This window comes from Schistocerca serialis, chromosome 6 (assembly GCF_023864345.2).
Source record: "Schistocerca serialis cubense isolate TAMUIC-IGC-003099 chromosome 6, iqSchSeri2.2, whole genome shotgun sequence".
Lineage (NCBI taxonomy): Eukaryota > Metazoa > Arthropoda > Insecta > Orthoptera > Acrididae > Schistocerca > Schistocerca serialis.
In genome coordinates, this window is record NC_064643.1 from 655639303 (window position 1) to 655660552 (window position 21250).

The 21250-nt window shown below is 48.9% G+C and overlaps 25 non-coding genes across 25 annotated transcripts; all 25 read right to left on the bottom strand.

Annotated features, from left to right (window-relative positions):
• Positions 1 to 60: 60 nt before the first annotated feature.
• Positions 61 to 134, bottom strand: Trnan-guu (transfer RNA asparagine (anticodon GUU)). Its single transcript has one exon. It is a non-coding gene; the product is annotated as a tRNA-Asn (tRNA).
• A 333-nt stretch (positions 135 to 467) lies between these two features.
• Trnat-cgu (transfer RNA threonine (anticodon CGU)) lies at positions 468 to 539 on the bottom strand. The gene has a single exon. It is a non-coding gene; the product is annotated as a tRNA-Thr (tRNA).
• A 689-nt stretch (positions 540 to 1228) lies between these two features.
• Positions 1229 to 1302, bottom strand: Trnan-guu (transfer RNA asparagine (anticodon GUU)). The gene has a single exon. It is a non-coding gene; the product is annotated as a tRNA-Asn (tRNA).
• Positions 1303 to 1635: 333 nt separating this feature from the next.
• Positions 1636 to 1707, bottom strand: Trnat-cgu (transfer RNA threonine (anticodon CGU)). The gene has a single exon. It is a non-coding gene; the product is annotated as a tRNA-Thr (tRNA).
• A 689-nt stretch (positions 1708 to 2396) lies between these two features.
• Positions 2397 to 2470, bottom strand: Trnan-guu (transfer RNA asparagine (anticodon GUU)). Its single transcript has one exon. It is a non-coding gene; the product is annotated as a tRNA-Asn (tRNA).
• A 333-nt stretch (positions 2471 to 2803) lies between these two features.
• Positions 2804 to 2875, bottom strand: Trnat-cgu (transfer RNA threonine (anticodon CGU)). The gene has a single exon. It is a non-coding gene; the product is annotated as a tRNA-Thr (tRNA).
• Positions 2876 to 10272: 7397 nt separating this feature from the next.
• On the bottom strand, positions 10273 to 10344 carry Trnat-cgu (transfer RNA threonine (anticodon CGU)). Its single transcript has one exon. It is a non-coding gene; the product is annotated as a tRNA-Thr (tRNA).
• Positions 10345 to 11033: 689 nt separating this feature from the next.
• Trnan-guu (transfer RNA asparagine (anticodon GUU)) lies at positions 11034 to 11107 on the bottom strand. The gene has a single exon. It is a non-coding gene; the product is annotated as a tRNA-Asn (tRNA).
• Positions 11108 to 11440: 333 nt separating this feature from the next.
• On the bottom strand, positions 11441 to 11512 carry Trnat-cgu (transfer RNA threonine (anticodon CGU)). Its single transcript has one exon. It is a non-coding gene; the product is annotated as a tRNA-Thr (tRNA).
• A 689-nt stretch (positions 11513 to 12201) lies between these two features.
• Trnan-guu (transfer RNA asparagine (anticodon GUU)) lies at positions 12202 to 12275 on the bottom strand. Its single transcript has one exon. It is a non-coding gene; the product is annotated as a tRNA-Asn (tRNA).
• Positions 12276 to 12608: 333 nt separating this feature from the next.
• Positions 12609 to 12680, bottom strand: Trnat-cgu (transfer RNA threonine (anticodon CGU)). The gene has a single exon. It is a non-coding gene; the product is annotated as a tRNA-Thr (tRNA).
• Positions 12681 to 13369: 689 nt separating this feature from the next.
• Positions 13370 to 13443, bottom strand: Trnan-guu (transfer RNA asparagine (anticodon GUU)). Its single transcript has one exon. It is a non-coding gene; the product is annotated as a tRNA-Asn (tRNA).
• A 333-nt stretch (positions 13444 to 13776) lies between these two features.
• On the bottom strand, positions 13777 to 13848 carry Trnat-cgu (transfer RNA threonine (anticodon CGU)). The gene has a single exon. It is a non-coding gene; the product is annotated as a tRNA-Thr (tRNA).
• Positions 13849 to 14537: 689 nt separating this feature from the next.
• Positions 14538 to 14611, bottom strand: Trnan-guu (transfer RNA asparagine (anticodon GUU)). Its single transcript has one exon. It is a non-coding gene; the product is annotated as a tRNA-Asn (tRNA).
• A 333-nt stretch (positions 14612 to 14944) lies between these two features.
• Trnat-cgu (transfer RNA threonine (anticodon CGU)) lies at positions 14945 to 15016 on the bottom strand. The gene has a single exon. It is a non-coding gene; the product is annotated as a tRNA-Thr (tRNA).
• A 689-nt stretch (positions 15017 to 15705) lies between these two features.
• On the bottom strand, positions 15706 to 15779 carry Trnan-guu (transfer RNA asparagine (anticodon GUU)). The gene has a single exon. It is a non-coding gene; the product is annotated as a tRNA-Asn (tRNA).
• Positions 15780 to 16112: 333 nt separating this feature from the next.
• Positions 16113 to 16184, bottom strand: Trnat-cgu (transfer RNA threonine (anticodon CGU)). The gene has a single exon. It is a non-coding gene; the product is annotated as a tRNA-Thr (tRNA).
• A 689-nt stretch (positions 16185 to 16873) lies between these two features.
• Positions 16874 to 16947, bottom strand: Trnan-guu (transfer RNA asparagine (anticodon GUU)). The gene has a single exon. It is a non-coding gene; the product is annotated as a tRNA-Asn (tRNA).
• Positions 16948 to 17280: 333 nt separating this feature from the next.
• Trnat-cgu (transfer RNA threonine (anticodon CGU)) lies at positions 17281 to 17352 on the bottom strand. Its single transcript has one exon. It is a non-coding gene; the product is annotated as a tRNA-Thr (tRNA).
• A 689-nt stretch (positions 17353 to 18041) lies between these two features.
• Trnan-guu (transfer RNA asparagine (anticodon GUU)) lies at positions 18042 to 18115 on the bottom strand. The gene has a single exon. It is a non-coding gene; the product is annotated as a tRNA-Asn (tRNA).
• Positions 18116 to 18448: 333 nt separating this feature from the next.
• Positions 18449 to 18520, bottom strand: Trnat-cgu (transfer RNA threonine (anticodon CGU)). Its single transcript has one exon. It is a non-coding gene; the product is annotated as a tRNA-Thr (tRNA).
• Positions 18521 to 19209: 689 nt separating this feature from the next.
• On the bottom strand, positions 19210 to 19283 carry Trnan-guu (transfer RNA asparagine (anticodon GUU)). The gene has a single exon. It is a non-coding gene; the product is annotated as a tRNA-Asn (tRNA).
• Positions 19284 to 19616: 333 nt separating this feature from the next.
• Positions 19617 to 19688, bottom strand: Trnat-cgu (transfer RNA threonine (anticodon CGU)). Its single transcript has one exon. It is a non-coding gene; the product is annotated as a tRNA-Thr (tRNA).
• A 689-nt stretch (positions 19689 to 20377) lies between these two features.
• Trnan-guu (transfer RNA asparagine (anticodon GUU)) lies at positions 20378 to 20451 on the bottom strand. Its single transcript has one exon. It is a non-coding gene; the product is annotated as a tRNA-Asn (tRNA).
• Positions 20452 to 20784: 333 nt separating this feature from the next.
• Positions 20785 to 20856, bottom strand: Trnat-cgu (transfer RNA threonine (anticodon CGU)). Its single transcript has one exon. It is a non-coding gene; the product is annotated as a tRNA-Thr (tRNA).
• Positions 20857 to 21250: the final 394 nt, after the last annotated feature.

The following is a 21250-nucleotide window of genomic DNA, read 5'->3' on the forward strand; positions in this document are numbered from 1 at the left end:
GCTGTGTATCTCTAACAAAGTTGACGTATGTCCTCACCTCGGTGCCGGTTAAAACGATTTCGCCCCCGGGTGGGCTCGAACCACCAACCTTTCGGTTAACAGCCGAACGCGCTAGCCGATTGCGCCACGGAGGCCTTGACTTTGGCTCCCTTGTGCTCTGTATATCAACGCAATTCGTATACCTTCTGCAGGAATCTCGCAGAATGGTAGCATTTGCTTACGCCTCTTCACATGGATAACGTGCATGCACACTGTAGCGAGGCTCGTAAACGAATGACATCGCCAAGCATGACATTATACTACAAAATGCATACAAACCAATGTTCTGCCTATGCATTCAGAAAACCTCTGAGGCCAGTAGAATACTTGTCATAGGTTGTAGAACATCCCTTTCATTCAGTGTACTGCCATGTGTTAGATGCTGCTCGAGATAGCTCCGCTCCTTGCAGGAAGGTTTAAAAAATGAATGCCTTCTGTGAGGTTCGAACTCACGACCCCTGGTTTACGAGACCAGTGCTCTACCACTGAGCTAAGAAGGCGGCAGCTTAGCGTTTGTGAGCTATCCCCAAATTGTTACTTCATCATACTGAATCTTGCAGCCCTCGACCAGATATCGGATTTGGCACACAGCTGCTGCTGGGGGTGTCCACATTGCCGTTTTCCAAATCTCTTGAATGTTTCGCCCTTACGATCGACGACGAGCGTCGGCCCACCAAAAGTTAGCGGTCTGCACAATCCTGACCTAGTGCACAGCTTGTGGGATAGCGTGGCTCGACTGCGAAATGCGCCTTTCGGCTCCTCTCTCTGGCTACAGTGCGCTGTTGTCCACAGTGGCACTGGCGTTGCCCATGGGGCTTCATGTAAGGCGACTGCACGTCGCTCGGCCAACAGCGGCCTACTGCAGACCGACACTTAAGACACACCAAATACAAATCGACATCGAGAGACAGGCCCTGTCATATGGCACTCGCGACGTATATGCTGAAATTGAATGTAAAGAATACGTCTTTTGTAGCGGGCGTCCCTCTACTGCAGTGTCACACATGACGAATAAAAAGGAAAACAGCAGAACGTCTGTGTAGGGCCATGTTTTTACCTACAGTGTCACTTGGCTGAATGTGTATAAGGCTCTGTGGCATCACTCAAACGCAGCCAAATTGTCACACTAGCTGTGTATCTCTAACAAAGTTGACGTATGTCCTCACCTCGGTGCCGGTTAAAACGATTTCGCCCCCGGGTGGGCTCGAACCACCAACCTTTCGGTTAACAGCCGAACGCGCTAGCCGATTGCGCCACGGAGGCCTTGACTTTGGCTCCCTTGTGCTCTGTATATCAACGCAATTCGTATACCTTCTGCAGGAATCTCGCAGAATGGTAGCATTTGCTTACGCCTCTTCACATGGATAACGTGCATGCACACTGTAGCGAGGCTCGTAAACGAATGACATCGCCAAGCATGACATTATACTACAAAATGCATACAAACCAATGTTCTGCCTATGCATTCAGAAAACCTCTGAGGCCAGTAGAATACTTGTCATAGGTTGTAGAACATCCCTTTCATTCAGTGTACTGCCATGTGTTAGATGCTGCTCGAGATAGCTCCGCTCCTTGCAGGAAGGTTTAAAAAATGAATGCCTTCTGTGAGGTTCGAACTCACGACCCCTGGTTTACGAGACCAGTGCTCTACCACTGAGCTAAGAAGGCGGCAGCGTAGCGTTTGTGAGCTATCCCCAAATTGTTACTTCATCATACTGAATCTTGCAGCCCTCGACCAGATATCGGATTTGGCACACAGCTGCTGCTGGGGGTGTCCACATTGCCGTTTTCCAAATCTCTTGAATGTTTCGCCCTTACGATCGACGACGAGCGTCGGCCCACCAAAAGTTAGCGGTCTGCACAATCCTGACCTAGTGCACAGCTTGTGGGATAGCGTGGCTCGACTGCGAAATGCGCCTTTCGGCTCCTCTCTCTGGCTACAGTGCGCTGTTGTCCACAGTGGCACTGGCGTTGCCCATGGGGCTTCATGTAAGGCGACTGCACGTCGCTCGGCCAACAGCGGCCTACTGCAGACCGACACTTAAGACACACCAAATACAAATCGACATCGAGAGACAGGCCCTGTCATATGGCACTCGCGACGTATATGCTGAAATTGAATGTAAAGAATACGTCTTTTGTAGCGGGCGTCCCTCTACTGCAGTGTCACACATGACGAATAAAAAGGAAAACAGCAGAACGTCTGTGTAGGGCCATGTTTTTACCTACAGTGTCACTTGGCTGAATGTGTATAAGGCTCTGTGGCATCACTCAAACGCAGCCAAATTGTCACACTAGCTGTGTATCTCTAACAAAGTTGACGTATGTCCTCACCTCGGTGCCGGTTAAAACGATTTCGCCCCCGGGTGGGCTCGAACCACCAACCTTTCGGTTAACAGCCGAACGCGCTAGCCGATTGCGCCACGGAGGCCTTGACTTTGGCTCCCTTGTGCTCTGTATATCAACGCAATTCGTATACCTTCTGCAGGAATCTCGCAGAATGGTAGCATTTGCTTACGCCTCTTCACATGGATAACGTGCATGCACACTGTAGCGAGGCTCGTAAACGAATGACATCGCCAAGCATGACATTATACTACAAAATGCATACAAACCAATGTTCTGCCTATGCATTCAGAAAACCTCTGAGGCCAGTAGAATACTTGTCATAGGTTGTAGAACATCCCTTTCATTCAGTGTACTGCCATGTGTTAGATGCTGCTCGAGATAGCTCCGCTCCTTGCAGGAAGGTTTAAAAAATGAATGCCTTCTGTGAGGTTCGAACTCACGACCCCTGGTTTACGAGACCAGTGCTCTACCACTGAGCTAAGAAGGCGGCAGCTTAGCGTTTGTGAGCTATCCCCAAATTGTTACTTCATCATACTGAATCTTGCAGCCCTCGACCAGATATCGGATTTGGCACACAGCTGCTGCTGGGGGTGTCCACATTGCCGTTTTCCAAATCTCTTGAATGTTTCGCCCTTACGATCGACGACGAGCGTCGGCCCACCAAAAGTTAGCGGTCTGCACAATCCTGACCTAGTGCACAGCTTGTGGGATAGCGTGGCTCGACTGCGAAATGCGCCTTTCGGCTCCTCTCTCTGGCTACAGTGCGCTGTTGTCCACAGTGGCACTGGCGTTGCCCATGGGGCTTCATGTAAGGCGACTGCACGTCGCTCGGCCAACAGCGGCCTACTGCAGACCGACACTTAAGACACACCAAATACAAATCGACATCGAGAGACAGGCCCTGTCATATGGCACTCGCGACGTATATGCTGAAATTGAATGTAAAGAATACGTCTTTTGTAGCGGGCGTCCCTCTACTGCAGTGTCACACATGACGAATAAAAAGGAAAACAGCAGAACGTCTGTGTAGGGCCATGTTTTTACCTACAGTGTCACTTGGCTGAATGTGTATAAGGCTCTGTGGCATCACTCAAACGCAGCCAAATTGTCACACTAGCTGTGTATCTCTAACAAAGTTGACGTATGTCCTCACCTCGGTGCCGGTTAAAACGATTTCGCCCCCGGGTGGGCTCGAACCACCAACCTTTCGGTTAACAGCCGAACGCGCTAGCCGATTGCGCCACTTTTTTTTTTTTTTTTTATTTTCTAAAATGCATTGTCAGATGTGGGGTTCGAACCCACGCTCCCCTTAGGGAACCAGAGCTTAAATCTGGCGCCTTAGACCGCTTTTTTTTTTTTTTTTTTTTTTTTTTTTTTAAATGGGCCGGATTTGAACCAGCGACCTATGGATAACTGTGAATCCTCCACTACAGTCCACCGCTCTACCAACCTTTTTTTTTTTTTTTTTTTTTTTTTTTTTTTTTTTTTTTTTCTTTTATCGGGTCTCCCAACTCCCCTTATAGCCCGGCCTTGCGCTCTCCATAATTGCCGTCGTTGGCGAGCTTCTGTGGCTGTACAATTAGTTGATGTAGCTCCTCCGATGACAATGAACGTGGGTGTTCCCCCGTTGATCCAGATATTCCTGCGTAAGAGCAAGTAGTTCCTCCGGATGGTCCAATACGTGGAAACATACATGCGAAATGAAAAATGAATAAATTCCTCCAAAGTAATGCAACGGAATGTATTGGTATGCAGCGAACAGCACACATACGGGGGAAAAAAAAGGGAAAAGAGAAAAAAGAAAAAACACCCCTAGAAAAACTAGTAAAAACAAGAACCTTAACTTCAAATTTAAAGTAATTCGACCCGTGCGTCATGGAAAGCCGTACCTGGAATGCACCACATCAACCAACTTGAAACTGAAAACGCCGATTGACCACCTCGGTCATTTCCACACAGCAGTAAAAAAAAAAACAAATTTAAAGACACAACGAGAGCACATAAAAAAAGGAACAATTGGTAAAAGTATGCCCCATGTGAGGCTCGAATTCACAACCCCGGCATTGCTCACGGCTACTGCCTTATAAGGACTGTGCGCCAACCAAATTGAGCCACCTTTCTTTTTTCTTTTTTTTTTTTTTTTTTTTTTTTTTTTTTTTTTTTTTTTTTAAACGAAACCCGTAACCTTCTATGAAAATAAATTGGAATGGTGAAAAAGACAACGAAAAGACTTCGCCCGTGGGCATAGTAGAAGTGCTGCTCGAAGAATAAACGTAACATAAACACAGCTTCGTATCTCACTCAATGAAAGTTCCTGTAGCCAGTGTCCAGCGAGTCAGTGAAAGCCGCAGTGTGAGGGGGAGTCCGGACGCGACACAGAAGCAGTGGGGCCTCTTCGCGGCACTACTGGTGTCCCGCGGCCCGGCCTCACCCCTTCACACTCAGTTGACCTATCCGATACCCATGCGATGAAACGCTATTTTAAGCATATTGCCGAAGAGTTTCCCATGATTCGGGTACGTACATGTTTTGGCGAATTCGATATCCATAAACATCTTGAATTCCAAATAATTGTCACCGCCAAAATTATTAAAGACGTAGCTGGAATAGGTACCCAGCAACCACAAAACTGCATTGTTTTTCGTCTGCGGATAAAAATGCACATCAGGACGAGACAGTAGTGCTGATGAAACATTGGCGGTTGTAGTCCTGGTAATAAGAGCTATTTTTTGTCGAAGCCAAACCCAGTTCTGGAGACGGTCCCCGCAGGTGTAACGGTGGATAACTGTATCCGTCAGTTGGCAGCGACGACAGAGAGGGGTGTCACTGAGCCCGATTTTATGTAACCTCTCGTTCGTGCTAACCACATCATTGATGGCTTTGTACCAGGCAGTGCGAGCATCGGAACTGAGGACACGGGAACTGACATTGCGCCATACTATATCCCAGTTCATGCCACCGAGCTTCGTTGCCAAAGGATTCGTTCCTTCGTGTTGTCTCCAGTCCGCTATTATGGCTTGTGCAGTTAAACGTTGAGAGTTTATGACCTCTTTACTGATGTAGCTCCGTGAAAGGTAATAATCTCTGATATGTTTTAGCCGATAACTGATGGGCTGAATATTCAGCGGTGGGTCAAGACTTTGCGGCCTGACGGCAGTGAATAATTGCGCTGTAATGCCGGAAGGATCATTGTTAATTATAGCGGTCGTCCTTGTAACATAGAGAGCCATCGCTTTCACCTTGATATCTACTAATCCCATCCCTCCATTCTGGGGGTGGAGTGTCGCAGTTTTGGCAGACACGCGAAAAATTTCCCCTCTCCAAATAAAATTGGTCACCTTCGACATAATTTGCTTAGCAATGACTGCAGGCAGTGGCAGGAGCTGCGCCGTGTAGAAGGCTTTGGATAAAATACAGGAGTTGACCAGATGAATCCGATCAAATTGATTGAGGCTTCTGTGGGAATTGTCAATGAGAGCACCGTTAAGTTTACGCACTATTTCCCTCCAGTTTGCCGCCGCCATCTGTAAAGAGGACGCCGTCAATATGATGCCGAGAGCCTTGTGGACGCTGACTTCCTGAGCGTAGCCAACTCGCAAATGCTGGAGGCCACAGAGGTTAAGAAATTTACTTTTCTTGTCATTCAATTTAGCCCCCGACGCCAAACAGTATCGCTGGAGGTGAGCCGCTATAGTGGTGACATCATTCTCATTACGGACAACCACACCCACATCGTCGGCATAGGCGCCTACGACAGTTTTTTCTCCTGAAAGTGTTAGCCCTGTGAGTTTCGCCTGCAGTTGGAGTAACAGAGGTTCGAGTGAAAGAACAAAAAGTAACATGGACAAAGGGCTGCCTTGTGGAATCCCTCTGTTGATTTGAATCGGTTGGGTTAGTTGCGAGTTGACAGAAAGCCTTGCGTTGATCCCCAGTGCCATGTTTGTGATCATGTCAATCGCGTTCTGCAAGAAACCGAATCTTTTCATGGTTTCAAGGAGGTACTCGTGAGCGACGAGGTCAAAGGCTTTAAAAAAGTCCAGAAAGATCAGCCCACACTTCACGTTACTGGCGTTCGTTAACGCAATGATATCCCGGTAAAAAGCTGCCGTTTGCAATACAGTTCTCCCGAAGGCACATGTCTGCTGACGTCCAATGAATTTAGCAGTGAGGGGCATCATTCGCGTGTTGATTGCACGGGCGACTATTTTATAATCGGAGTTTAACAATGAAATGGGGCGGAAGTTGGCGATATTTTTGGTACCTCTGCCTTTAGGGATAAGCACAATTGTGCATTCCTTAAAGGCAAGTGGTATAGGCTTCCCTTGAAAAACTTCGTTCACTAATTGGGTGATTTTGTCCCCGATGATGTGCCAATACCTCCTGTAAAATTCAATGGGTAATCCGTCAGGACCAGGGGACTTCCTGATCGGCGAGTGGCAGACAATCTCCAAAACATCTTTATTACTAAATTCTAATGAAATTGTGTCATTGTCTTCTCTAGTTATAGTAGAGGAAATGGCACTAAACAGTTCGTCATAGCAGCCGTCATGAGTAGCCGCTGACGTGTAGGTGTCAACAAAATAGTCGTGTAGTGCCTTGATAATCTCTCGCTGGGTGTCGACAGTCGTGCCATCACCGAGTTTGAGGGCCTCAATAAAAGTCCTCCTTCTGTTCTTAGCATGTTTGACAAGGTGGTATAGAGCGGCTGTTTCATCGTCCCTGACCGACTTCACTTTAGATTTGATCTTAAGACCTTCCAGTTGCATCCTCTTAAGATTGATTAATTTCGCCTTTATTTTTCGAATGTCGTCTATTCTGGTGTGCGCGGCGTCGGCTCTATCACAGAGGTCGCGTAAGATAGTGTAGTAGAACTCCATCGTCCTCTTTATCGCGGCTGCTCTTTCAATACCGAAGAATATAACAACTTTTCGCAGTTTGGGTTTTGCATGCTGAGTCCACCACGCTATGGTGCTACGAAAGTTTGCGGTAGTGCGCAAGCACTGCTCCCAAGCGCGTCGCACCGCCGCCTCTAGGTCAGCATCCGTTAATAAGGAGACGTTCAAGTTCCATTGATTTTTATACCAACGCGTTGGTTGGGGCAGCAAATTCAGGCACGCAACGACACCACTGTGATCAGAGAAGCTGGAGGGTATTGTTTCAATTTGTAACAAGACATTCTCTAAAACGTCGGAAACATAAATCCTGTCAATTCTGCTGCAGGAATTCGCGACGATGTGTGTGAATCGTACCAAGGTCGGGTACCTAATTTCCCACGCGTCTTTCAGTTTGAGGTCGGTCACGAGACGCTTTAATTCAGGCGAATAATTAAAATTCGGGGACTGATCTTTCTGGGATAAAACACAATTAAAATCACCTCCAATGATAACACGTTCAGGATTTTTCCGTAACAAGTAGATGATTTGTTCCTTAAAAAAGTTCGCTCTTTCCGCCCTATAGGTACTGCCAGAAGGCGCGTACAAGTTAATGATGGTGACGCCAAAAACGGTGACACCCACACCTCTACCGGAATCTAACTTGTCAACCTGAGTGGCGGGAATGCCTTCTCTAAGTAAGATGGCAGTCCCCACGTTCGAGTCGGGGGAAAAATTTGTAATAGCAACAAAACCAGGAAGAGTTAAGTGTGGCATGGCCACCTCCTGCAAAAGAGCGATATCTGTTCCCGACTCATAGAGATATTGTTTTAAGGCACTCAGTTTCACCTCCGACCGGATTTTATTAATATTTAATGTCGTGATCGTATAGGCCTGCGACATTATGACAGTACGCGGAAGAGGCGGAAGGAGCAAATATCTTTAAAGGGCAACATCTTCATGCCATTCCATATTTGTGGCCGGGAAATTCGTGTCTGTGACGTCACTGAGTTGTATTCGTGCGTCTTTGTTCTTACTCTTTTTACGCACAGCATTTACATTAGGTTGCACTCGGATCCTGGGGCGGACACTGTGGAGCACCTCTGCAGCTGGCGGCGTGGGAGGGTCGTGGGTGATGTCAAGCTGCTCTCCCGGCACATCCCGCGAAGGGACGGCACGCGGCGACACCGCCGGCGAGCGAGCAGCTGAACTATCACTCGCACTATCAGCCTGTTTGGCAACATTCTCTGCCCGCAGCTGTTTGTTGTCACCGACAGACCCGGACAGCTGTGTTTGTATTATTTCCTGGAGTTGTCGACATTCCCCTTGTTGTGAGTCCTGAACCGAAGCGGCTGCCACGTGATGTGTACCGTTTGCGCTCAGAGATGTTTGTATACCACCATCACAGGCCTCTGTGTGTGTACTTCCTGCAGGAATGTGAGCCACACATACAGGTTGGTCGGCCTGAGTTGGCTGTAGCGGAAGTTCTAAGGCACTAGCCAGCGGCAAACTGCTTAACTTCCACGGAAGTATCGGCACTTGAAATTGTGGGAGGAGAAGCGTCCACAATAGCCTCACCGATGGGAGTTTTCGCTTCCGAGCCGGATTCCTGATCGTCCTTTTTCGCGGTCTCATGCGCACTAGAGGTGTCGTTATCAGAGCTACTGCTGTCACAAGTTCTGCGCCTCTTATTGGTCGCGGCATCGAGTTTGGCAGGGGGCAACGCACCTTTTTCTCTCCGAACCAGAACCGGAAACTCCTCAGAGCGAATTTCCTGTTGCTGTTCCGAAGGCATTTCAGAATTAGGGAGCCCAATCTCTGTCATCGGCTTGGCTGCCACTACATCCGCCAAAGTAAGCCTTTTACGCTGCTGGAGGGAATTCTTTAACACAAACATGCGCCTGGGGCAGTCTTGACGCAAGTGACCACTCTCATTACAGATATGACAGGTCGGTGTTTGGCCAATGTAAGTAACGTGAGCCTTATAGTCACAAACAAGTATATGGGATGGAATATTCTGTTTGACATGCATTTCTACAGATCGAACGCCACTGTAACATTGCAACCTATGTTGACTTGACCACCGTTCATGTCGAATCTGTTTAACGTCACCGAATTTGGACAGTACCTCCTTTAAATAACAATTTTCTACTTCAGGGGGTAAGTTAAAAATACGCACGTTCGTGTAGTCTACATCGGCATTGGAAATGAGCACAGTACTTACAGAGTCGTCCCGGTGTCGGAAAATAGCACTTCCTCCGTGCTTCGTCATGATCTTCTCCAGTAATACAGGATTCAGTAATTTAACAAAGAAACAATACTGCTCGGTATCATAATAGGCGGTGTGCACTTGGTCAGATGTAATCCCAATAACATCAACGATCCAGTCATGTATCTCCAGTGAACTCGGTTGCACAGATCGGGTGGACTTGTCAAAATCAAAACGCAGTGTACACTTTCGCGGAAATAACCTGGACATTGCAGCAGATAGCGAGCGGTTAACCCGCTACAATAAGACCGCAACAAAAATACAAATGGAAAACGATATAAACTGCAGAATAACACAACACTTGCACACAGAAATATGAGTGGAAAACACGCCTTGTGAACACGCGGCGGAGCGGAGCACTGATACGTCCGACCAGCACGGTGTCGCAAGCGCGACTGACGCCACGGAGGCCTTGACTTTGGCTCCCTTGTGCTCTGTATATCAACGCAATTCGTATACCTTCTGCAGGAATCTCGCAGAATGGTAGCATTTGCTTACGCCTCTTCACATGGATAACGTGCATGCACACTGTAGCGAGGCTCGTAAACGAATGACATCGCCAAGCATGACATTATACTACAAAATGCATACAAACCAATGTTCTGCCTATGCATTCAGAAAACCTCTGAGGCCAGTAGAATACTTGTCATAGGTTGTAGAACATCCCTTTCATTCAGTGTACTGCCATGTGTTAGATGCTGCTCGAGATAGCTCCGCTCCTTGCAGGAAGGTTTAAAAAATGAATGCCTTCTGTGAGGTTCGAACTCACGACCCCTGGTTTACGAGACCAGTGCTCTACCACTGAGCTAAGAAGGCGGCAGCTTAGCGTTTGTGAGCTATCCCCAAATTGTTACTTCATCATACTGAATCTTGCAGCCCTCGACCAGATATCGGATTTGGCACACAGCTGCTGCTGGGGGTGTCCACATTGCCGTTTTCCAAATCTCTTGAATGTTTCGCCCTTACGATCGACGACGAGCGTCGGCCCACCAAAAGTTAGCGGTCTGCACAATCCTGACCTAGTGCACAGCTTGTGGGATAGCGTGGCTCGACTGCGAAATGCGCCTTTCGGCTCCTCTCTCTGGCTACAGTGCGCTGTTGTCCACAGTGGCACTGGCGTTGCCCATGGGGCTTCATGTAAGGCGACTGCACGTCGCTCGGCCAACAGCGGCCTACTGCAGACCGACACTTAAGACACACCAAATACAAATCGACATCGAGAGACAGGCCCTGTCATATGGCACTCGCGACGTATATGCTGAAATTGAATGTAAAGAATACGTCTTTTGTAGCGGGCGTCCCTCTACTGCAGTGTCACACATGACGAATAAAAAGGAAAACAGCAGAACGTCTGTGTAGGGCCATGTTTTTACCTACAGTGTCACTTGGCTGAATGTGTATAAGGCTCTGTGGCATCACTCAAACGCAGCCAAATTGTCACACTAGCTGTGTATCTCTAACAAAGTTGACGTATGTCCTCACCTCGGTGCCGGTTAAAACGATTTCGCCCCCGGGTGGGCTCGAACCACCAACCTTTCGGTTAACAGCCGAACGCGCTAGCCGATTGCGCCACGGAGGCCTTGACTTTGGCTCCCTTGTGCTCTGTATATCAACGCAATTCGTATACCTTCTGCAGGAATCTCGCAGAATGGTAGCATTTGCTTACGCCTCTTCACATGGATAACGTGCATGCACACTGTAGCGAGGCTCGTAAACGAATGACATCGCCAAGCATGACATTATACTACAAAATGCATACAAACCAATGTTCTGCCTATGCATTCAGAAAACCTCTGAGGCCAGTAGAATACTTGTCATAGGTTGTAGAACATCCCTTTCATTCAGTGTACTGCCATGTGTTAGATGCTGCTCGAGATAGCTCCGCTCCTTGCAGGAAGGTTTAAAAAATGAATGCCTTCTGTGAGGTTCGAACTCACGACCCCTGGTTTACGAGACCAGTGCTCTACCACTGAGCTAAGAAGGCGGCAGCTTAGCGTTTGTGAGCTATCCCCAAATTGTTACTTCATCATACTGAATCTTGCAGCCCTCGACCAGATATCGGATTTGGCACACAGCTGCTGCTGGGGGTGTCCACATTGCCGTTTTCCAAATCTCTTGAATGTTTCGCCCTTACGATCGACGACGAGCGTCGGCCCACCAAAAGTTAGCGGTCTGCACAATCCTGACCTAGTGCACAGCTTGTGGGATAGCGTGGCTCGACTGCGAAATGCGCCTTTCGGCTCCTCTCTCTGGCTACAGTGCGCTGTTGTCCACAGTGGCACTGGCGTTGCCCATGGGGCTTCATGTAAGGCGACTGCACGTCGCTCGGCCAACAGCGGCCTACTGCAGACCGACACTTAAGACACACCAAATACAAATCGACATCGAGAGACAGGCCCTGTCATATGGCACTCGCGACGTATATGCTGAAATTGAATGTAAAGAATACGTCTTTTGTAGCGGGCGTCCCTCTACTGCAGTGTCACACATGACGAATAAAAAGGAAAACAGCAGAACGTCTGTGTAGGGCCATGTTTTTACCTACAGTGTCACTTGGCTGAATGTGTATAAGGCTCTGTGGCATCACTCAAACGCAGCCAAATTGTCACACTAGCTGTGTATCTCTAACAAAGTTGACGTATGTCCTCACCTCGGTGCCGGTTAAAACGATTTCGCCCCCGGGTGGGCTCGAACCACCAACCTTTCGGTTAACAGCCGAACGCGCTAGCCGATTGCGCCACGGAGGCCTTGACTTTGGCTCCCTTGTGCTCTGTATATCAACGCAATTCGTATACCTTCTGCAGGAATCTCGCAGAATGGTAGCATTTGCTTACGCCTCTTCACATGGATAACGTGCATGCACACTGTAGCGAGGCTCGTAAACGAATGACATCGCCAAGCATGACATTATACTACAAAATGCATACAAACCAATGTTCTGCCTATGCATTCAGAAAACCTCTGAGGCCAGTAGAATACTTGTCATAGGTTGTAGAACATCCCTTTCATTCAGTGTACTGCCATGTGTTAGATGCTGCTCGAGATAGCTCCGCTCCTTGCAGGAAGGTTTAAAAAACGAATGCCTTCTGTGAGGTTCGAACTCACGACCCCTGGTTTACGAGACCAGTGCTCTACCACTGAGCTAAGAAGGCGGCAGCTTAGCGTTTGTGAGCTATCCCCAAATTGTTACTTCATCATACTGAATCTTGCAGCCCTCGACCAGATATCGGATTTGGCACACAGCTGCTGCTGGGGGTGTCCACATTGCCGTTTTCCAAATCTCTTGAATGTTTCGCCCTTACGATCGACGACGAGCGTCGGCCCACCAAAAGTTAGCGGTCTGCACAATCCTGACCTAGTGCACAGCTTGTGGGATAGCGTGGCTCGACTGCGAAATGCGCCTTTCGGCTCCTCTCTCTGGCTACAGTGCGCTGTTGTCCACAGTGGCACTGGCGTTGCCCATGGGGCTTCATGTAAGGCGACTGCACGTCGCTCGGCCAACAGCGGCCTACTGCAGACCGACACTTAAGACACACCAAATACAAATCGACATCGAGAGACAGGCCCTGTCATATGGCACTCGCGACGTATATGCTGAAATTGAATGTAAAGAATACGTCTTTTGTAGCGGGCGTCCCTCTACTGCAGTGTCACACATGACGAATAAAAAGGAAAACAGCAGAACGTCTGTGTAGGGCCATGTTTTTACCTACAGTGTCACTTGGCTGAATGTGTATAAGGCTCTGTGGCATCACTCAAACGCAGCCAAATTGTCACACTAGCTGTGTATCTCTAACAAAGTTGACGTATGTCCTCACCTCGGTGCCGGTTAAAACGATTTCGCCCCCGGGTGGGCTCGAACCACCAACCTTTCGGTTAACAGCCGAACGCGCTAGCCGATTGCGCCACGGAGGCCTTGACTTTGGCTCCCTTGTGCTCTGTATATCAACGCAATTCGTATACCTTCTGCAGGAATCTCGCAGAATGGTAGCATTTGCTTACGCCTCTTCACATGGATAACGTGCATGCACACTGTAGCGAGGCTCGTAAACGAATGACATCGCCAAGCATGACATTATACTACAAAATGCATACAAACCAATGTTCTGCCTATGCATTCAGAAAACCTCTGAGGCCAGTAGAATACTTGTCATAGGTTGTAGAACATCCCTTTCATTCAGTGTACTGCCATGTGTTAGATGCTGCTCGAGATAGCTCCGCTCCTTGCAGGAAGGTTTAAAAAATGAATGCCTTCTGTGAGGTTCGAACTCACGACCCCTGGTTTACGAGACCAGTGCTCTACCACTGAGCTAAGAAGGCGGCAGCTTAGCGTTTGTGAGCTATCCCCAAATTGTTACTTCATCATACTGAATCTTGCAGCCCTCGACCAGATATCGGATTTGGCACACAGCTGCTGCTGGGGGTGTCCACATTGCCGTTTTCCAAATCTCTTGAATGTTTCGCCCTTACGATCGACGACGAGCGTCGGCCCACCAAAAGTTAGCGGTCTGCACAATCCTGACCTAGTGCACAGCTTGTGGGATAGCGTGGCTCGACTGCGAAATGCGCCTTTCGGCTCCTCTCTCTGGCTACAGTGCGCTGTTGTCCACAGTGGCACTGGCGTTGCCCATGGGGCTTCATGTAAGGCGACTGCACGTCGCTCGGCCAACAGCGGCCTACTGCAGACCGACACTTAAGACACACCAAATACAAATCGACATCGAGAGACAGGCCCTGTCATATGGCACTCGCGACGTATATGCTGAAATTGAATGTAAAGAATACGTCTTTTGTAGCGGGCGTCCCTCTACTGCAGTGTCACACATGACGAATAAAAAGGAAAACAGCAGAACGTCTGTGTAGGGCCATGTTTTTACCTACAGTGTCACTTGGCTGAATGTGTATAAGGCTCTGTGGCATCACTCAAACGCAGCCAAATTGTCACACTAGCTGTGTATCTCTAACAAAGTTGACGTATGTCCTCACCTCGGTGCCGGTTAAAACGATTTCGCCCCCGGGTGGGCTCGAACCACCAACCTTTCGGTTAACAGCCGAACGCGCTAGCCGATTGCGCCACGGAGGCCTTGACTTTGGCTCCCTTGTGCTCTGTATATCAACGCAATTCGTATACCTTCTGCAGGAATCTCGCAGAATGGTAGCATTTGCTTACGCCTCTTCACATGGATAACGTGCATGCACACTGTAGCGAGGCTCGTAAACGAATGACATCGCCAAGCATGACATTATACTACAAAATGCATACAAACCAATGTTCTGCCTATGCATTCAGAAAACCTCTGAGGCCAGTAGAATACTTGTCATAGGTTGTAGAACATCCCTTTCATTCAGTGTACTGCCATGTGTTAGATGCTGCTCGAGATAGCTCCGCTCCTTGCAGGAAGGTTTAAAAAATGAATGCCTTCTGTGAGGTTCGAACTCACGACCCCTGGTTTACGAGACCAGTGCTCTACCACTGAGCTAAGAAGGCGGCAGCTTAGCGTTTGTGAGCTATCCCCAAATTGTTACTTCATCATACTGAATCTTGCAGCCCTCGACCAGATATCGGATTTGGCACACAGCTGCTGCTGGGGGTGTCCACATTGCCGTTTTCCAAATCTCTTGAATGTTTCGCCCTTACGATCGACGACGAGCGTCGGCCCACCAAAAGTTAGCGGTCTGCACAATCCTGACCTAGTGCACAGCTTGTGGGATAGCGTGGCTCGACTGCGAAATGCGCCTTTCGGCTCCTCTCTCTGGCTACAGTGCGCTGTTGTCCACAGTGGCACTGGCGTTGCCCATGGGGCTTCATGTAAGGCGACTGCACGTCGCTCGGCCAACAGCGGCCTACTGCAGACCGACACTTAAGACACACCAAATACAAATCGACATCGAGAGACAGGCCCTGTCATATGGCACTCGCGACGTATATGCTGAAATTGAATGTAAAGAATACGTCTTTTGTAGCGGGCGTCCCTCTACTGCAGTGTCACACATGACGAATAAAAAGGAAAACAGCAGAACGTCTGTGTAGGGCCATGTTTTTACCTACAGTGTCACTTGGCTGAATGTGTATAAGGCTCTGTGGCATCACTCAAACGCAGCCAAATTGTCACACTAGCTGTGTATCTCTAACAAAGTTGACGTATGTCCTCACCTCGGTGCCGGTTAAAACGATTTCGCCCCCGGGTGGGCTCGAACCACCAACCTTTCGGTTAACAGCCGAACGCGCTAGCCGATTGCGCCACGGAGGCCTTGACTTTGGCTCCCTTGTGCTCTGTATATCAACGCAATTCGTATACCTTCTGCAGGAATCTCGCAGAATGGTAGCATTTGCTTACGCCTCTTCACATGGATAACGTGCATGCACACTGTAGCGAGGCTCGTAAACGAATGACATCGCCAAGCATGACATTATACTACAAAATGCATACAAACCAATGTTCTGCCTATGCATTCAGAAAACCTCTGAGGCCAGTAGAATACTTGTCATAGGTTGTAGAACATCCCTTTCATTCAGTGTACTGCCATGTGTTAGATGCTGCTCGAGATAGCTCCGCTCCTTGCAGGAAGGTTTAAAAAATGAATGCCTTCTGTGAGGTTCGAACTCACGACCCCTGGTTTACGAGACCAGTGCTCTACCACTGAGCTAAGAAGGCGGCAGCTTAGCGTTTGTGAGCTATCCCCAAATTGTTACTTCATCATACTGAATCTTGCAGCCCTCGACCAGATATCGGATTTGGCACACAGCTGCTGCTGGGGGTGTCCACATTGCCGTTTTCCAAATCTCTTGAATGTTTCGCCCTTACGATCGACGACGAGCGTCGGCCCACCAAAAGTTAGCGGTCTGCACAATCCTGACCTAGTGCACAGCTTGTGGGATAGCGTGGCTCGACTGCGAAATGCGCCTTTCGGCTCCTCTCTCTGGCTACAGTGCGCTGTTGTCCACAGTGGCACTGGCGTTGCCCATGGGGCTTCATGTAAGGCGACTGCACGTCGCTCGGCCAACAGCGGCCTACTGCAGACCGACACTTAAGACACACCAAATACAAATCGACATCGAGAGACAGGCCCTGTCATATGGCACTCGCGACGTATATGCTGAAATTGAATGTAAAGAATACGTCTTTTGTAGCGGGCGTCCCTCTACTGCAGTGTCACACATGACGAATAAAAAGGAAAACAGCAGAACGTCTGTGTAGGGCCATGTTTTTACCTACAGTGTCACTTGGCTGAATGTGTATAAGGCTCTGTGGCATCACTCAAACGCAGCCAAATTGTCACACTAGCTGTGTATCTCTAACAAAGTTGACGTATGTCCTCACCTCGGTGCCGGTTAAAACGATTTCGCCCCCGGGTGGGCTCGAACCACCAACCTTTCGGTTAACAGCCGAACGCGCTAGCCGATTGCGCCACGGAGGCCTTGACTTTGGCTCCCTTGTGCTCTGTATATCAACGCAATTCGTATACCTTCTGCAGGAATCTCGCAGAATGGTAGCATTTGCTTACGCCTCTTCACATGGATAACGTGCATGCACACTGTAGCGAGGCTCGTAAACGAATGACATCGCCAAGCATGACATTATACTACAAAATGCATACAAACCAATGTTCTGCCTATGCATTCAGAAAACCTCTGAGGCCAGTAGAATACTTGTCATAGGTTGTAGAACATCCCTTTCATTCAGTGTACTGCCATGTGTTAGATGCTGCTCGAGATAGCTCCGCTCCTTGCAGGAAGGTTTAAAAAATGAATGCCTTCTGTGAGGTTCGAACTCACGACCCCTGGTTTACGAGACCAGTGCTCTACCACTGAGCTAAGAAGGCGGCAGCTTAGCGTTTGTGAGCTATCCCCAAATTGTTACTTCATCATACTGAATCTTGCAGCCCTCGACCAGATATCGGATTTGGCACACAGCTGCTGCTGGGGGTGTCCACATTGCCGTTTTCCAAATCTCTTGAATGTTTCGCCCTTACGATCGACGACGAGCGTCGGCCCACCAAAAGTTAGCGGTCTGCACAATCCTGACCTAGTGCACAGCTTGTGGGATAGCGTGGCTCGACTGCGAAATGCGCCTTTCGGCTCCTCTCTCTGGCTACAGTGCGCTGTTGTCCACAGTGGCACTGGCGTTGCCCATGGGGCTTCATGTAAGGCGACTGCACGTCGCTCGGCCAACAGCGGCCTACTGCAGACCGACACTTAAGACACACCAAATACAAATCGACATCGAGAGACAGGCCCTGTCATATGGCACTCGCGACGTATATGCTGAAATTGAATGTAAAGAATACGTCTTTTGTAGCGGGCGTCCCTCTACTGCAGTGTCACACATGACGAATAAAAAGGAAAACAGCAGAACGTCTGTGTAGGGCCATGTTTTTACCTACAGTGTCACTTGGCTGAATGTGTATAAGGCTCTGTGGCATCACTCAAACGCAGCCAAATTGTCACACTAGCTGTGTATCTCTAACAAAGTTGACGTATGTCCTCACCTCGGTGCCGGTTAAAACGATTTCGCCCCCGGGTGGGCTCGAACCACCAACCTTTCGGTTAACAGCCGAACGCGCTAGCCGATTGCGCCACGGAGGCCTTGACTTTGGCTCCCTTGTGCTCTGTATATCAACGCAATTCGTATACCTTCTGCAGGAATCTCGCAGAATGGTAGCATTTGCTTACGCCTCTTCACATGGATAACGTGCATGCACACTGTAGCGAGGCTCGTAAACGAATGACATCGCCAAGCATGACATTATACTACAAAATGCATACAAACCAATGTTCTGCCTATGCATTCAGAAAACCTCTGAGGCCAGTAGAATACTTGTCATAGGTTGTAGAACATCCCTTTCATTCAGTGTACTGCCATGTGTTAGATGCTGCTCGAGATAGCTCCGCTCCTTGCAGGAAGGTTTAAAAAATGAATGCCTTCTGTGAGGTTCGAACTCACGACCCCTGGTTTACGAGACCAGTGCTCTACCACTGAGCTAAGAAGGCGGCAGCTTAGCGTTTGTGAGCTATCCCCAAATTGTTACTTCATCATACTGAATCTTGCAGCCCTCGACCAGATATCGGATTTGGCACACAGCTGCTGCTGGGGGTGTCCACATTGCCGTTTTCCAAATCTCTTGAATGTTTCGCCCTTACGATCGACGACGAGCGTCGGCCCACCAAAAGTTAGCGGTCTGCACAATCCTGACCTAGTGCACAGCTTGTGGGATAGCGTGGCTCGACTGCGAAATGCGCCTTTCGGCTCCTCTCTCTGGCTACAGTGCGCTGTTGTCCACAGTGGCACTGGCGTTGCCCATGGGGCTTCATGTAAGGCGACTGCACGTCGCTCGGCCAACAGCGGCCTACTGCAGACCGACACTTAAGACACACCAAATACAAATCGACATCGAGAGACAGGCCCTGTCATATGGCACTCGCGACGTATATGCTGAAATTGAATGTAAAGAATACGTCTTTTGTAGCGGGCGTCCCTCTACTGCAGTGTCACACATGACGAATAAAAAGGAAAACAGCAGAACGTCTGTGTAGGGCCATGTTTTTACCTACAGTGTCACTTGGCTGAATGTGTATAAGGCTCTGTGGCATCACTCAAACGCAGCCAAATTGTCACACTAGCTGTGTATCTCTAACAAAGTTGACGTATGTCCTCACCTCGGTGCCGGTTAAAACGATTTCGCCCCCGGGTGGGCTCGAACCACTAACCTTTCGGTTAACAGCCGAACGCGCTAGCCGATTGCGCCACGGAGGCCTTGACTTTGGCTCCCTTGTGCTCTGTATATCAACGCAATTCGTATACCTTCTGCAGGAATCTCGCAGAATGGTAGCATTTGCTTACGCCTCTTCACATGGATAACGTGCATGCACACTGTAGCGAGGCTCGTAAACGAATGACATCGCCAAGCATGACATTATACTACAAAATGCATACAAACCAATGTTCTGCCTATGCATTCAGAAAACCTCTGAGGCCAGTAGAATACTTGTCATAGGTTGTAGAACATCCCTTTCATTCAGTGTACTGCCATGTGTTAGATGCTGCTCGAGATAGCTCCGCTCCTTGCAGGAAGGTTTAAAAAATGAATGCCTTCTGTGAGGTTCGAACTCACGACCCCTGGTTTACGAGACCAGTGCTCTACCACTGAGCTAAGAAGGCGGCAGCTTAGCGTTTGTGAGCTATCCCCAAATTGTTACTTCATCATACTGAATCTTGCAGCCCTCGACCAGATATCGGATTTGGCACACAGCTGCTGCTGGGGGTGTCCACATTGCCGTTTTCCAAATCTCTTGAATGTTTCGCCCTTACGATCGACGACGAGCGTCGGCCCACCAAAAGTTAGCGGTCTGCACAATCCTGACCTAGTGCACAGCTTGTGGGATAGCGTGGCTCGACTGCGAAATGCGCCTTTCGGCTCCTCTCTCTGGCTACAGTGCGCTGTTGTCCACAGTGGCACTGGCGTTGCCCATGGGGCTTCATGTAAGGCGACTGCACGTCGCTCGGCCAACAGCGGCCTACTGCAGACCGACACTTAAGACACACCAAATACAAATCGACATCGAGAGACAGGCCCTGTCATATGGCACTCGCGACGTATATGCTGAAATTGAATGTAAAGAATACGTCTTTTGTAGCGGGCGTCCCTCTACTGCAGTGTCACACATGACGAATAAAAAGGAAAACAGCAGAACGTCTGTGTAGGGCCATGTTTTTACCTACAGTGTCACTTGGCTGAATGTGTATAAGGCTCTGTGGCATCACTCAAACGCAGCCAAATTGTCACACTAGCTGTGTATCTCTAACAAAGTTGACGTATGTCCTCACCTCGGTGCCGGTTAAAACGATTTCGCCCCCGGGTGGGCTCGAACCACCAACCTTTCGGTTAACAGCCGAACGCGCTAGCCGATTGCGCCACGGAGGCCTTGACTTTGGCTCCCTTGTGCTCTGTATATCAACGCAATTCGTATACCTTCTGCAGGAATCTCGCAGAATGGTAGCATTTGCTTACGCCTCTTCACATGGATAACGTGCATGCACACTGTAGCGAGGCTCGTAAACGAATGACATCGCCAAGCATGACATTATACTACAAAATGCATACAAACCAATGTTCTGCCTATGCATTCAGAAAACCTCTGAGGCCAGTAGAATACTTGTCATAGGTTGTAGAACATCCCTTTCATTCAGTGTACTGCCATGTGTTAGATGCTGCTCGAGATAGCTCCGCTCCTTGCAGGAAGGTTTAAAAAATGAATGCCTTCTGTGAGGTTCGAACTCACGACCCCTGGTTTACGAGACCAGTGCTCTACCACTGAGCTAAGAAGGCGGCAGCTTAGCGTTTGTGAGCTATCCCCAAATTGTTACTTCATCATACTGAATCTTGCAGCCCTCGACCAGATATCGGATTTGGCACACAGCTGCTGCTGGGGGTGTCCACATTGCCGTTTTCCAAATCTCTTGAATGTTTCGCCCTTACGATCGACGACGAGCGTCGGCCCACCAAAAGTTAGCGGTCTGCACAATCCTGACCTAGTGCACAGCTTGTGGGATAGCGTGGCTCGACTGCGAAATGCGCCTTTCGGCTCCTCTCTCTGGCTACAGTGCGCTGTTGTCCACAGTGGCACTGGCGTTGCCCATGGGGCTTCATGTAAGGCGACTGCACGTCGCTCGGCCAACAGCGGCCTACTGCAGACCGACACTTAAGACACACCAAATACAAA